The sequence below is a fragment of the Colias philodice genome, chromosome 19, assembly GCF_061535455.1.
Source record: "Colias philodice isolate Cphi_HAF_F1 chromosome 19, ilColPhil1 Martin Lab GWU primary, whole genome shotgun sequence".
Lineage (NCBI taxonomy): Eukaryota > Metazoa > Arthropoda > Insecta > Lepidoptera > Pieridae > Colias > Colias philodice.
The window spans coordinates 3,856,691-3,873,453 of NC_143104.1; positions in this window are offsets into that span (position 1 = coordinate 3,856,691).

The following is a 16,763-nucleotide window of genomic DNA, read 5'->3' on the forward strand; positions in this document are numbered from 1 at the left end:
TAAGATAACCTACTTATATGCTTTTATAATAGTAACCTAACCTACTACAGTTATAAATTCCAAAACAATAACCCACTAATGGGAGGTAATCATAGAAATTATAATAATTGTCCAAGTGCGTAGGGCGGGGCCAAATGACAAGCACGCGCGACATAACCATCGGGTGCGCGAGCGCAGTTGCCCCTAGTGATGGGGTCTATCGATAATGTGTGTTGTTCTTATAGTGATGGGGTCTATCGATAATGTTTGTTTTATAATAGCTGGTGCTCTACACAACTTCGTCTGCAATCAAATGGTTTATCTTTACGTATGTTTTTTTTAGTGCATTCGCAAAGAATTAAAAAGCGTTTGTGTTTATGTGGATAAGAAAAAAATGTAGTTTATATCATGTGTGAATGTAAATCTATTTCACTGATCAATTTCATTAGAGACAAGTAATCGTCTCTACAAGGAATCGAACCCTCGGTTCTACGCTCACGCCTTAACAACTGTGCTAAGGAAGCGGTCAATGTATAATTACACCATATTTACACTGAGTAATTGATTCATAAATTTTATTGACAATAATTATTATGCTATGTAGATCAGAACACAGTCATCTGAGGTCATACAAATTTTACAAGCCAACTTGATAGGTATTATAGTTCGCATTTTTAGTTTAAAAACTTTGTTACAAACTATATACATCTTTCAATGTAACATCATATAACATGTTACTATTGTAGTCATTTTATTTTACATGTTATTATGCAAAATTATATGTAACGTGTGAAATAATCAACGCAGTAATTTATTTAATTAATGGCGCTTTTTACCAGATAACATGCATTAAGTTATCACTTGCTAATAATTAACGTTCACATTTTACGTAATACATCGATAAAACATTAGCACATCACTAGCCCTACATACAAACGCACGTATTGTCTCTACAGATAGTGATGTGCTTATTAGAGTTATGTATTCATAGACACATCTGTTCTTTATTTATATAATCATGTACGAAGGAGTTATTTCAACACTGAATAAACAACCTTTATCACCTTATATCGAGTTAAAATTGCTATGTATGTCTGTATATTTTATGCTACGTGTTGGCAACGGATTCAATTATCGAGGTGGTTTTGTTTTATTGAATAATAATGATATTGTATCTAGTTACAATTATTGCAAATGATTTTTTTTATATTTTACGCTAATTGTAAAATATGTAGAAAAGAGAAAGAAAATGAAGCATTAAAGGTATCTACTGTATAATTGTACTAAAAAGTGATCTACTAAGTAATCCCTTGTTGTCAAGATTAATCATTGACTAAGAGCGTATACGCACTATGCGGGTAGCCGTCCGGCTGACCGCAAGCACAATTATGTACGTAATATTCATTTCTATGCGCACTGCGATGCGGCTACCGCAGACCGCACAGTGCGCATAGAAATGAATATTACGTACATAATTGTGCTTGCGGTCAGCCGGACGGCTACCCGCAATGCGGCTACCCGCATAGTGCGTATACGCTCTAATAGATAACTACTGTCACAAACTTTAATACATAGGTAAGTACACTTTATATTATTTTGTGTCTTAATTAATTAATATTTTATTTATTATAATATTATAATATTTACCTAATGAATAGAACTCCCCATACATTATTATCTTTATAATGTAAATCCTGCCAAAATCATTAAATCGTTGTTTTAAAACACCATATTTACAGTCCAGACATTTTACAGCACCCTTGATCCCAAAATATATCAAAACACGACGAAAACCAATTTCGTCTCTTCATTTGTATTAGCGACAACACCAATTAAGGAAGGCAGAAAAAAGACAAGCTAAGTTATTTATGCCTCCCTGGTATGTTTGGGTTGAACTTGTAATTATCGACAGGAATCGAACCGGCAGTTACGGGCCATAATTGGGAGGGAACAGTGTTTAAGTATAGAGTACGGATCGTAATATTGTTTTATGAGGTCCTTAAAAATAATGAATGTCATTTCGCGTAGGACGTCCAAGTAATGACGGATTCGATTCCTAGCTGTGGTTCTCAAATGTTTGTGTTAGTAGAAATAACATCGATTTCTTTTTTTCAAATTACTTAATGTAGAAAATTATACTTACCTACTACTTACTTACTTACTCCTCTGGCGCTGAAACCCCAAAGTGGGTCTTGGCCTCTGAGACGAGAACTCTCCATCTTCCCCGGTCCTGAGCGGTCTCTTGCCAGTTATTATTGGCTCGTAGCACGCGCAGGTCCGCCTCTACTCGATCGCGCCAGCGATACTTAGGTCGTCCAACCGGCCGTCGGCCCAGGGGTCGCCCCAAGTATGCCCTCTTCAGTCCTCGTTCCTCACCCATTCTTTCTACATGACCGAGCGAACGGAGCCGCTGTGCTTTTATTTCTCCAAGTATATTTGGCTCGGCCATTAGTTTTTCTAGTTCGGCATTTGTTCGGACTCTCCAGCTTCCATCCTCTCGTCTGGTGGGACCAAAGATCTTGCGAAGAAGCTTTATTTCGGTGACTAAAAGCTTGCGTTCTTCAATCTGTTATCTGGGTCAGGGTCCAGGCTTCACACCCATACATAATATTATTATTGGTCTTATGACCGTTTTGTATATTGGATTAATTTGGTGTTTTTGCTCAGAAGCCTGGACGCGAGCACCTTATGCAAGGCTGCACCACATTTCAGGGTATTTTGGATACGGATATTAATTTCTTCCTCCCTGGAATGTGAGTCAGTTATAGTGCAACCCAGATATCTAAAACTAGCAACTCCTTTGTACGTGATATCTCCAGCCTGTAGATCTTGGCGTTGAGCTCGTGTATCTCTATACCGCTTCATGTGGAGATATTCCGTTTTGTTGGCATTGATTTTTAGTCCAACCTTTTCCGCTTCTTCTTTCAAGATACTCGCGGCTTCGCGAATGTAGAAAATTATGGTTATAGATTATTAGAATTAGGCTTATAAGAGCTCTAGGTATTTTACAGATTCACAAATCTTTCCAAAGATACGTGATTTTTGCCTCAATCTGTTATACGTTATTAAATAGTTATTATTCGACCTTCTATTAAAAAGGAATTCAAAATTACAAGTAAAACAGTAAAATAACAAACACGAAAAGCATTCTTCGTTTTATTTGTAATCTTTAGTTATAGAAAGAAAGAAGGGTAAGAAGTTTATTAGAAAGGGTAAGAAGTAGGGATAAATAATAATATGTAACTGAATAAGAAATGAAACAAAACATATTATTTAAATACATTTTTATTTCAAAACACTTTGACAAGTGCAGTATTGTGAAAGTAATTTGCGAGATTATAATTGTAAATGTTTATGGTGTTTGTCGTTTTTCGTCATTAGCAATAAAGGGCGGTAAACTATCGGTGGCTTAATGAAGCTTAAATTATATAAATTCTTGTACCTATTTAATTTATTGTTAGTTCTAATTTAATATCTATGTGATCTGATAGGTATACTACTGGACAATTAAAAAGTCCAAAATACATTGAGATAATATTACTACGTATGGAGGAGACACCACGAACAAAATCTGCCATTTTTTTGCTCTAAGTTTTAAAAATTATTATCTAGTTAGGTAATTACCGATGAAAAGTTATGTTAGTCACTTTTCCGTATTATTTGTGCAATATCGTAACACACACAAATAAAAAATGAGCGTGCAGTTAAGCCATATGGCTTATGTTGAGCGGAACATAAGTGATGTAGGCGGTGTCGTCTCCATAATATATATATCTCAATGCCAAAAATATAAATTATTAATATTTTCTTTTAAAATTGAACATCACTTTTAAATATTGCCAATTTCAATAACATTTGAAATTTTCATGAATTCTTATTTTAGATGTTTTCAGTTACAACATCAACATATAAGCTGTAGGAATTATGACGTCGTTGTGTAGGAATAACTTTCCAAAATTTGTTGACTATAATTTCAGAGGCGTTTCAATTCAACACATTACAGTTTCAATTATTATTCCAATACATGACATTTCTATAAATATTTTGACTCCACACTCGATTGGGCGATAATTTTAGCGCGCGACTTCCTGCTGTGTACATATATTTTATAATCAAATTACTGGTTATTTTGTCATCATTACCACTAATGGTGTGGCTTTAAAATAATTATATGGCTTGGAAAATTACTTTGACATTCGTAACTCGGCCATGAAGTTTTTTGTAACATTATATTAACCTTAGATTATTTAATACTATCGTTGTTTTAATGAAAAATTATTAAATTGATTAAACTTTCTCGCTTCGAAGGCTATTTTTATGTCAGAGTGATGGTATGTAGATACAGAAATTATACATAATGTTTATGTTTATCCTAAGTCCTTTTGGTATACGACAATAACATGTGTAAATAATATAATCCTACATATTATAATTTATATTATAAAACAAATAGTTCTCTACCGCGTATGTCTCTCTAACTGTCTGTGATAAACTCAAAACTATTACAACTACTGATTTTTATTCTGTTTCCACTTTCCACCAAAAGATATCGTGGTTCTCGATTACGGTTTAAGTATATGTATAATTATTTGTAAAGTTTTGGGCAGAAAATCGAATTAATTGATAAACTCTTTTATTAAAAATGAATCGAATTTCTTATTAATATCAGTTACAATGTATGCTACAAATGAATTGCAAAACATGTCCCTACCAATAACATAGTGCCGTTACAAGTTACAACACCACTTTGCGCACACAAAGAATTTTAATTTACTCCCAAATACTTCAATCACAAGGAGTCATTATGTATAATCCCCCACAATATTTAATTTAATTTCACCCATGTAAAGCACTCGGTCTATTCCAGATCGTCGATCGAACAACTCGTCAAAGTTTTGTAATTGACTCGGTAACTTACAGGGACAGCCGTTAGCTCTCAGCCTATTATAAAGACCTAAGAAGATAAAGACCAGTACAATACCGACTAGTTTTATATCTTCTTCAAACCATATATGACAAATTTGATAATAATTCAGTCGTTTTGTGTTTTCTAATCCGATAATATAGATTTAAAGAATTTCAGACTATAAACATTTACCTAACATCCCTATGTATTTATGTTTTAGGAAAGCAGACGAGCAGATGCAGACTGAAGAGTTTTGTAACCATGCAATGCTTAGTGTGCCGTCTGTAGAGATTATGGAATACATATTATACAATATACTACATAGCCAATTCTTCGGTTCATTAATTGATAAACCAAACATTGATTAAAAAACTAACACGTAAAGGTTTTTTTTTTGCTCTATTTTTCCCAATACCCGTCTAAACCTTCCTAACTCTACACCACCTTAAGTGTAACACGAAGTTTGATTGTGCAGGCCTGTCGTACCAGGCACCACTCACTAATTAACCCTCAACTTTTTAATTTTATTGAACGCATTTACGCCCTTATCAAGGACTATCATATCAATACGTCGCGCCCATAAAGATGGCCTGATAACGTTTATAGTGAGGAAGTTTTTGAAACTATCCATTATTGGCACGGTGTGTCATTTTTAGGGTGACGGTGTAAAAACGTCTCAAAAACATTGTAATAGATTTTTCTGGATATAAATTGACTTTGTAGATTTATAGTAGAAGTCGTAGAATGTGATCTAAACGTTACAATACTAAAGATGCTAAATCGTTTTTCTTGGACTTCTAAGAAGAACCCAGCAATGAATATTTCATGATGTTGAAAACATTATATAAGTAACATAAATAACTATACCAAGAAACCAAAGAGAGGGTTAAAATATTTTAATGTAAAATATTCGGTTTCATCTGATAGTTATAAATCTCATATTTTTATTACTTTAACCTCATAAAAAATTCACAAACCACAATATCGATAAAGAACATCACTATCAATTCCCAGTTCATTACTTAATCAAGAAGGGACGTTAGAAATTATGCGTGTCATACATTGTTTGTCATGTCGCCCGAGATCGAACCCCTCGCCGGCTTGAGCATTTGTCTTCATTCCGCTACTTAGTCTTGATAGGGATGGGCTGGGGAGTCGATAACATTTTGAGTAAAAAATTAACTTTTTTATTTAAAAGTGTGATTAATAGAAAAATGGAAGACAATCAGATAGATGTGGCAAGATATTATAGATGTCGTGGATGTAAAGTTTACCTACAAGAAGAAAAAAGCACCACAAATTTACATGAGATCAATACAGAATAGTTATCATCGAGAGCGTCGTAGCAACAGAAATAGATAACCCAATTTAATTGTTGTTTCATAACTATTCTAGTTGTCTTTCTTGTTGTGAACAATCTTGTATTTCGATATAATTTTGGACATTTTGGTAGAAAAAGGTTGACCTTTGGCTCTTGAGAGCACGTTAAGATAGGAAATTAATACTAGGTATAAAAATAAAATAAGAATTAATTTGCGTTATCCTTCATGATATTTATTAAATTAAATTCTATATCGATGTACCCTTACATCACTAGCTTTATAAAACAAAGAACATTGATATTAATTTAGCCTTCCCGTACGAAATCACGTCGCTATCTAATTATCGGATATTCCGCGACCCGGTAAATATTATATTATGAAATTCTCGTCTCCAAGCCTCCCCGGGGAAATAATCCTCGTTTTTAAATGAAATAAGGCGATTCCCGCCGATCCGGGCAATTACCGGGAAATCGGCTGTTTGCCAATTACTTGTATAATATAATGCTTTTATTGTTTTTGTTTTGGCATTACGGTGCATCTTGGATCAATTATGTGATTTCTGTAAATTGTTTTGGAGATGTAGGTAATTTTACATTTACGAGAGAACTTTTTTGAAGTGAAACTTCTTTATCCACATTGAGAGTTTAATATACCTAGATAATAATAGAGAGTAAAATACCGCCACGTCATGGAGTAAGGCGACGATTTTGGTATCGTTGAATTTTTCCAAAGAAGTTTCACTTCTGACACGTGGCTCGGGAGTTGCTCTTGTTTTGTTCTTGTGTTGGGTATTATTTAAAGACATTGTACCTATAGATTCATAGTCATTGATATAATACACATACATATTTGAAATGTCTGTAGGTATGCATATAGCATAAAATATTTTCTGATTATAACTATCCTAAGATGCATAGTGCATCTAAAACACTACACTCAAACTCAAAAATTAGAATAATAGATTACGTCTATGCATATATTCGTCTACGTAGAAACCTACAGCATCTAAAAAGCATCTCCTCTAATATCACACCAATTATTTTTATTTATAACTTCATATTTAATTTACATTCTTACCTAATCACAGAACCATTTATATGTACCATAATTTGTAAGTAACCCAAATCAAAACGACCAGTCTTCTTGAACCCTTTACAGATTAATTTTTTTTTAAATTAGGGGTCAAGTTTCATTGGTCGTTTTATACGCGTTGTCAGTAGCTATTAAATTATAAATTCGAAATATAACATGTGTCAGCCTTAGGTGATACATTTCTTAGATTTTATTTGAATAAATATACGGTTTGTAAAATACCTACAGTGTTTTTTATTTCTTCTGTCGTCTTCTTAGGATTGATTTTCTTCATTTGCGCTACTATTAGGTACCCATTTACAATCTCTATTGAAAAAAAGTCGTTGCACAAGACAAAGAACAATTATTATTTACAAGCTGCTCTTAGAAATAGTACCTAGCTCTTATATAGATCTACATACTACTAGAGAAAAATAAACATTTCTTATAAATTCAGATAAAATAGAACTTATGATACAAGTGTGTTTACCTATAATGCCCAAGGATGCAGCACAGTAGATAAAAAAATCCTGAAAACTTATCACACACAATTTTATAAATTTAATTTCAACTACAAATTTTTACGATATGTATAATTCAAAACTTAATAAACAAAACTTATCCAACATTATCCACTTATTACATAAAAGCACTAAGTATTTACAATTTTAAATATCATTCAACATAACCTAAACCATGACCTAGGTACGTACTAACTATACACAAATTATATCGACCAATCAAGATCAAAGGCCACCAAATCAAAAGACCAATTACAATTCAGTTCGCTTTAGGGCTTGTGGGATTTGAATTTGGAATTTTGGAACCAATTTAGCTGGAGGTGCCAGGCGACATCAGGGTATCGCACTAGTATCAACATTAATTGTATGGGGAGGATTTGAAGAACAATCAGTGCAAAAACAATAGAAATTTACATTACAATTTCACATCAAATACATAGGCTAGGTAGGTAGATCATTTATTTATTTATTTATACAACAAACGTATTTAATTAAAAATTAAAATCACGAACAACGTACCAGAAAAGATAATTATCAATACATCAAATTATTTTTTTATTGACTAATAATAATAAACCTAAACTTGAAAGAACACTTTCATAATTAATCAAATCAAATATAAATATTTGCGTGCAATGAATTAACTATACACATTACATTTTTAGAGCAGTGATGGCTCAGTGGTGAGACCTCGGACTTCGAATCGATAAGTCCGGGGTTCGAGACCAGACGAGCGCGCATGTAATATATTGATTTTTCAATTTATCAGCGCATGTTGTAACATCACCACTGTTCGAACGGTGAAGGAAAACATCGTGAGGAAACAGACATGTCTTAAAATCAAAAGTTCGTTGACATGTGACATCCGCCAACCCACACTTGGCCAGCGTGGTGGATTATGGTCGGTACCCTCATAGGAGGCCCGTGTCCCAGCAGTGGGAACTGTATATGGGCTGATGATGATTACATTTTTAATTCCTGAAGTTTGGTGAAACAAACTTAGACATAAACTTGATAAAAATCTAACTTACAGATTAAGCTATCAAAATAATTATAATAACTACTTATTCATACCTACGTTTTACCATACGTTTAGGCCCAATGACATACAGCCTAAACACTGTAGTTTACACCGTTTTATCTGCACCATCAGCATATACTACAGAGTCACAATATTAATATCGGGTCGCGTCGCGCCTCTCCCGAGGGGTTTCTAAATCATCCGTCCCTGTCGCTCCCTCGCGCCACGACGATTTGCGGGATTTGTGTGGATGTGCCTTTATAATATAGAGATATTATTATGACGTATATTGTACTGTTTTATGCTAGTAAGTGGCATGCTTATTATATTATAATTTAAGTTTTAAAAATATTGTAAGTATTTAAAAATATTGTAAAGAGCCGTTCGTTAATAATGCTGTATAATGTTTTTAATAATACTAAAGGCAAATAAAGTGGAATTCACACGACTCTATATTTTCAATAATTCGTTATTGGTTTATAAAAATATTATTTAAATATAATACAGCAAGCATATTCTAAACTGTATATAATACAAACACTTAGATATACAGATATACTCTCATAGTTTGCATGGTCAAAATACACGAATTTTAAAGATGTTAATTTTGTAATAATTTCATCACTTGCAATTGTAACAAAATAATGTAGGTACTTACCCTTTTCTAAGCATTTCACTTTTAACATGTTTGTATTTAGCACCTAACTCATTGGATTAAGAACCTAATCATTATTATTTTACAAAACAGGCATGTCCACACTTATCCAATCCATCCGTAGCGCCTCCGGTAACATTCGTTTTACGGCGTAATTTTTCTCATGTTATTTATTTATTTATTACGAAGTGAGTGATCTATATGACGTCATATCTTACACTCTGTAAATGGGCCGCCATTTATAAGTTTGAGTTGCGGTGCGCCTTTGTTTTTGGGAATTCAATTGTGAATTAGCATTGTGAAAATCTATTGTATTTTCTTTTGCTAGATTTTATTTTATCACTACATAGTATAAAACAAAGTCGCTTTCTCTGTCCCTATGTCCCTATATATGCTTAAATCTTTAAAACTACGCAACGGATTTTGATGCGGTATTTTTTAATAGATCTAGAGTGATTCAAGAGGAAGGTTTTAGTATATAATTTATTATGTTTTATAATATAATTATTAAAGACTTCTTACTGTATAGACACTGCTTTTGACCACATTCGCTGTAAGGTTTTCGAAATATTTAATAAATTAGTTTTAACCACTAAGCCATCATTTGAACATATACTAAAAACACTAAATAAAATATACTATCACCATATGCAAATAACCACTTAACCCCATCTGGATCGTCAAGTCACGAGGTGTAGCAATCAGACGCATAAACAACAAATACTAATTAAGTGCAAATAAGGCGAGTGTCGATATAATTCACGCTATCGACTGCTCGTGTTGGCACATCACTATCGCGGTATTTAAATCAATGATATCACGTGAGTTAGTGTTGTGATATGTTGGGAGTGTGACATAATGTCGTACGGGATTAATGAATTTTATCGATGGTAGTTTTTTAAGTATCTATTACATCACTTGTATGAGATGTACCTACATGTATAAGATGTAAAATCTGATAGATTATAATTAACAAACCTTTTGGAATTTAATACATTTGCGTATTTAACTAGTCCAAAAAAGATTGGCTTAAGATAGAGCTGATACTTTTATTCAATACCTTTAAAGTATACCTAATCTGTTATTAAGTAAAAAAGGTTTTAAACTCTCGAATGGATATAAATACTAATTATACTTACTGATAGAATACAATTTTGTTATCATTTACTTACCTAGTTTTATGTGGCATGCATTGGGCCAGCTCGCACCAGGAAAGGTCCACCCTACAGAAGATTTGCGTCAAATAGTAGAAGGTTTATGAATGTGTTTCTTTTCAAACACAAATTCAAACATATATTTATTCAATTAGACTTCTACTAGAAGCACTTTTGAATCGTCACATCATATTTTTAACTTTGTTCCCATAATATCCCTGTACACTGAGAAAATTTTGCTTTAGCAAAGTACCAATTTAGCACGGTTAAAAATTATTCTGCTGCATTCAATCAAGACATATTTAAAATGTGCATTAAAGCTTTGCTAGTATTATACAAGCAAGTATTGCTAAATATTCTTAGCTATTATTAAAAAAATACTTATTTATTTCAAAATTAACGACTCGGTCAATATTACCTTTACCGAATTAGGTTCAAAATAGACAAGCTTACGTTATTATTTAATGATAAGTAAGTTATTTATTTTTAGACTTAACTATAGTTGGCTACTATTTACACAGAGTTCGGTTAAAAATAAACAAGCTTACATTATCATTGAATGACAAGTAAATCATTTAAATTTAGACATAATATTATTTGGCTAAAATTAAATCACTTGCTATGAAGCATATAACCGTGTTTCTTACTTAAAAACAAACAAGTAACTTATCTATTGGTACATAAGCATAGCTCGGCAATTAACAATGGAGCGAATACTATTTTTGACCGAGTAACTTGATAAAAATTAAACAAGGAATTGGCTGCGTAGCCTGCAAAGTCGGGCATTTCTATCAAATCATAGTCGAGTGACGAACGTGTCTGTTGAAGCGCCGCCTCAGCACCTACAAGGCAGATTCAAATTTACATTAAAAACAATAATTTTTCATCATCATTTTGAATTTTAATCAAACTATTATAGAAGAGCGAGATGCAGAAGACAAACTATTATGGCTCAAAAACTCCTCTGAGCCATGGACAGCCGTAGAACTAAAGTAGCAAGAAACTACAGAGACGAGGCTCATTGCTGCAAAAGAGTTAGCCATAGCTCCAATACCTCAATACAATGAATATGCTGCTCTTAAAAACCCAAAGGATATCTTCTGGTGAGTTAAGTTTTTTAGAATTTTTTGTCTGCTTTAGTTTAATTACTTTTGTATACTTACTTACGTTTTTTTTTATTTGTTTACAGCTAGAAAAAGATATGAAAAGCAAAGGACAATATACCGAAATCACTGAAAGCTTCCCCACAATCAAACCAAAAATAAATTTGAATTAGTAGATAAGTTACTTCTGATCAAGCATCATATTGTCATATACCTATTACTTTAATATGTAAATTACATAAGGTAGGTACGATATAGTTCCGATATGATAATTATCTGCATATCTACACATCAAATTTGTAACGAGGTTCAACCAGAATATTTTATAATAGAAAACGAACAATATGTAAAGAGCTTATTGTACTTAAATTTTTTTTGGTGCAAAAAATGTTTAAGTTTTAGCATTTATGATCATTTTCCCGAAGACGAATGTGAATTATGTTTCAATGAGAATAAATTCAAATGTTTAAAAAAAATGACGGATTTACTTGTTGGGTTGTAATAAAATTATTAGATCAAAAAGATTACTTATTCTCCTAGCTTATTCTATGGTTTTTGCCTAAACTTTTGACTTATCAAATACATTTATAAGTACAATTTAGGTGTATTAACTTGCTTACATTACCATAATGGTTGTTTGTTTTTATGTAAACAAACCTAAACCACTTTCATTAGAGAACAAACTCCAACATCGCGAAATAAAATCAGCTGTTCCGTAGATTTTGGCATAGTAGATAATTCCACTTTTGTATATTATGAAACAGCTGATATTTCTTTTACGATGTTGGATTTGGTCCTATACCTAATTAAAGTTGTTCAGGTTTAGTCTGAGTCATTCCTTAAAAGTTTGCTCATGATTTATATTTCACCCTGTTATTGTGAAAATTAAAACACAGAACTCCAGTATCGTTTCTTGACATTGTGAATTGTGTACTATTTTTAAAAGTAGTAGTATTTAAGTGTGAGTAGTAGATAATATGTTACTTGAAATGATTGTATCATGTACTGAATAAAGCTAATTTCATTAATGTGCATAATTTTCTTTCAGTTCCGTTTTTGGTGTGTCGGCAAAATTAGTGTTGTTTTCCTACATGAACGTTTCATTGGCTTTTTTTCCGACATGCCAAAATTTTTCCCACTGCATTAATAATGGTAGAAATGACAACATATCGAACTAGATAAATATTTTCAGTATGAGCTGACCTCACATTGTATACAGGGTGTAACAGAAAGGGGGTACACATCTAAGCAGGGCGTGATGTACCTACTGATGAAACTGAACAGTACATCACGCCCTGTTCGGATGTGTATATCCCCTTACACCTTGTATAGGTTTTACGAACATTCACAGGTCAGCTTATACTGAAAATATATAGCTTAATATGTGTCGTTTGAATTATTACTTGCAACCAAGTATTTTAGCTATGGTTACCTAATAAACCCGCCTAAGAATTCAAAGTAACTTGGCTAAATATACCAATCTTAATTGACTAGAAATAACAGAGTATATTTAGTTATAGTTACCCAATGAACACGATTGACAGTACCCAGTAACTTGGCTACGTATACAAATTTTTTGAGTAGAAGTAACAAAGTAGATTGGCTGTCCCTACCCAATAAATATGATTAACATTATTGTGTTACTTAGCTAGTTTTACAAAGCAACATATTTGAAATCACTGAATTACTTTGCTAAAAACAACAGAGCACGTTGGGTATTGTTAAAAGAGTAACACGATTGACTATAGTAAATAGGTTTGTTAAGTTTACTGAGTGAATAGGTTAAAAGCAACAAACCCTTAATACGTATTTTTTGACCACCTTAGTGGGCTTATATTACCAACATACGTTAACAAAGTTGACTTGTATAATTTTAGCAACAAACTTTGCAGGCTCCCTCCGAAGCAAGTTACTCGGTTGTAAATAGCAGCAACTTGATTATTTATAGCCGTTACGTTTTCTCAGTGTATAATTCATATTCATGCAGAATTTGAAAAAATAATGATTTCATTGGAATTTCTAAAGGCAATGTTATTTAACTGCTGTAACAAATTAACAGTAACAAAACCTGTATTCTCAAATATGTATATTGAAATAACTTTATCCTGACGAATGCGCGTGAAGCTTGTATCAAGTGTATGCAGCCAGAATGCTAATTAACTTAAGATAACCTAAGTGTTCAACTTTGTTCTATCAACGGTGGATCTAAGTGCTTCAAGTTATTGCATGTTATAGCTATAAGCTAGTACTTAAACGTGACTTCGATCACTTATTTCGCAACTGCTTTTTGTTAATGTGGTAAGCTAAAATATTAAAACATAGATAGTTTATCACATTCAGAAATCATGCACCTTTTTACTTTTAATTTTTTTCCTAAATCGGCTAAGCATTTTTAAGCATTGGATCTGCTACACATAAAAAATGGAATTTCTCATTCAAAAATAGAAAAGAGTATTTCACATTACTATAAAGTTATAAAGGCAATTTTTTAGTATATTTTTGATCCGTTACTCATGGTCGAAGAAAAGAGTTTTATAAGAAGAAACTTGAATTTTTAAATAGGCACTTGGTAATATTATTCTTTCGAAATAAAGAATGAAGGTAGGTACTAAGTAAACAATTGATAACAATTTTCTTATTGCACATATCTATATTATAGTTTTTCACCTCTAAAAAATGTGCAAATGAAACAGCACTACTCCATCTCGCTCGCACTGATTAGTTGCCCAGAGTTTGGAAACCAAAGTCAGAAGGCTATAATTATATAAAGCGGTGTTTTTGGAGAAACGATGATTTAGTTAAATGTTCCAAAGCCTTGTTTTGATTTGTTGCCAAAACACCATTGAGACACACGGTTGCTACCTTTGAAGAACATAGGCTGAAGGTAATGGTTTAGGTCGTTTATAATTAATAAAAAAATATTGAAAAATTGTGTACAAAAATTGATTTGGAATAAAGGTGAGAGACTCTACATTCTACAATTCTAGAAAAATCTATTTCAATAATTTTTCTTTGGTATTATTTTTTACCTTACAGCAGAAGGTGCTCCAGGTACCTACTATTTTTATGATTTATCTATTTAAAAAAAAACTCTGGGGAAATAACATTAAAATGTATGTAGTCACACGAATTCTTCCTTATCTTAATTTTTCCAAAGTTCAAGATTCACACCAAGAGCGGATTTACCATCCAGCTAAACTAACTGAAACAGAAACAGATTTTTTATGATATTGAAAAATCAAACATTACAAAAATAAGTAAGTATACTTAGATAGGTACTACTTAATGTTAATTCTCCATTTATCCTTTCTGCGTAGTTCTCGCTTTCACCACCAAATCATGGTACTCATTATTATAAATTTCAACCAGGAAAATCTTAATCTTCTTCCATCATAACAGTGTGTATTAAACCTTTAAGCCAGATCACAGGATCTCTTGTCAAATCACAATAGGGACTAATTAAGAACCGTCTTCCATAATTACTACCTCCGTGTGATGCGACCTCTGCTTGGTAACCTGAAATGTGAAAAAGAGAATTAAATATACTGTTTATTTTAGTAAAAAAAAGTTAAATTATGTGAATATATACAGTACTTAATGTATGAGGTACAATCACGGATAATACCTACCTATAATACTATAGTAGTAGGTAATAGAAATAAGATTTGTTTATTAATTTTAATGATAGTGCGGTAAGAAACACGACTGAAAATCAGGTTAGGATTTTGGTTAATAGGATATTGAACTATAAATTTATATAAATTATTTACACAAAAACTGAAACAAAAAATTAAAATACAAAACTGAACAAATGTTATAACATCATATTATTACACTCGTAAATTCTTAATTACAACGTACATCAAATTACTACTTATTAAAATATTATAATCCCACAGATTCAAAATTTGATTTAAATCATTTCCGCGAAATGTAAAAAACATTTTCGACATTACACATTACAATACGGCAATTTTGGTCACTTTTCGACCTCATCCAGAGGTCACTCCCACATGTCACAATGGACACGAAATGCGGAAAGACTGATAAGCTGATAAGGAAACAATGACTCTCAATTTGTTCGCGGGAACGAAGTCGAATCATTTTCTTGTCTCTGATTCGACGTTTGAAACAATCACTAATTTTTGGATGAGGTATGTATTATTATTTACGAGCTTAGATTATAATAATTCACTCATGTTTTTGTTATCAGTCTAGTTAATTATCTTCATTCACAATAATTGTGCTCTACAGTTTTAGGAAAATCACAACAATTTCATGGTTAGGAAAATATGTGAAAGCTCTAACAGAATAACTACTGTCATTTGTTATTAAATTTTAATGTTTACACTACTCTTAAATTTTCGTTTTGAAATAATATCATTTTTTTAAGAATCTTACCTAAATTGATAAAAAAACGCTCTATATAAAAAACACACACACATCCATAACATAAAAGAAAATTATTCTCTATTACATTAAAAGTACGCAAATTCACATCCAAATTTATAAATCCGTGTCACACTACAATGGTGGGAGAAATGCGTGTGAAGTTTGGAGACAGTCACTTTACGTTATCTGTGGTAATGGCTGTTGCAAAGGCTATTAAAGTGCTTGTTCTTGTCATAACCTATACGTATTAATTAATTTGTCTGCGCTTTCGGAGCAACGTTTTTGAAATTTTTCGCTTTATGGTTATGTAATTTTTGATGAATGTTTCGTGTTATTGTAGTTTTGTAAACGTCATAGCGGTTTTATGATAATATTTTTGATAGATGTGAAAATAAAAAGATTGATTAAGAACAAATGTATAGACTATAGATAAATGAATGCTTATTCATTAACTCAAAAGTAATTTAGGTACAAACGCATTTTTATTGCATGTTGAATAATTATCCTTATAACAGCTCTTGCACATTGCAGTTAAATTCCTTTTGAGAAAAAGGGATCTTTAAAAAAGAAGAAACAAAATTGACATATATATATATATTTCCTCAAAAAAACGAACCGAAGTTACATTGAATTTTTTAT